Below are 623 nucleotides of genomic sequence, written 5' to 3' on the forward strand. Positions count from 1 at the left end.
TCGTAATTTCGAATGGTCGTAAGATCGACGCATTGGTGCAGTGGTCACAGTAACTGGTTAAATCGCTAATAGTCGCGATTTTGATCTCCGCACGTGACAGACATTGACCACACAGATGTTTCTCATGATCAGGGAGTTTGTGATTATGTTATGACTGGGGAGGCATAAATTTTTTACTAATTAAATATTAAGTAACGTTGTAATTCAGTTGTTAACCTCATAAGAACGTACATAATATATTTTTTGTATGTTAATAAATAAAAATATACCTACTTACGTAGAATATTAATTATGTATTTTATGTTTTATCTTCATTTAAATTTGTAAAGTGTATAGTAGCTCCACCTGTGAGGCTCCATCTTATTTTAATTTACCATAATATGTAATGTATTATCCATAGATGACGCTTTTACATAATTTTATAAAGTAAACTTTTCAAACTAATTTTATTAATATAAATGTTATTAAAATAAAACTTAACATATTTAACGAATTAGAAACATTTTAAAATTATGATTTTAAAAATAATTAACAATAGTTTTTAACTGTTTTTGATTTTTATCGTGAATGTCAATTTTAAAAGTGTCAAAATGGCAATTCTGTTTTGAATAAAACACATGTCA

Source organism: Melitaea cinxia, chromosome 12 (assembly GCF_905220565.1).
Source record: "Melitaea cinxia chromosome 12, ilMelCinx1.1, whole genome shotgun sequence".
Taxonomy (NCBI): Eukaryota; Metazoa; Arthropoda; class Insecta; order Lepidoptera; family Nymphalidae; genus Melitaea; species Melitaea cinxia.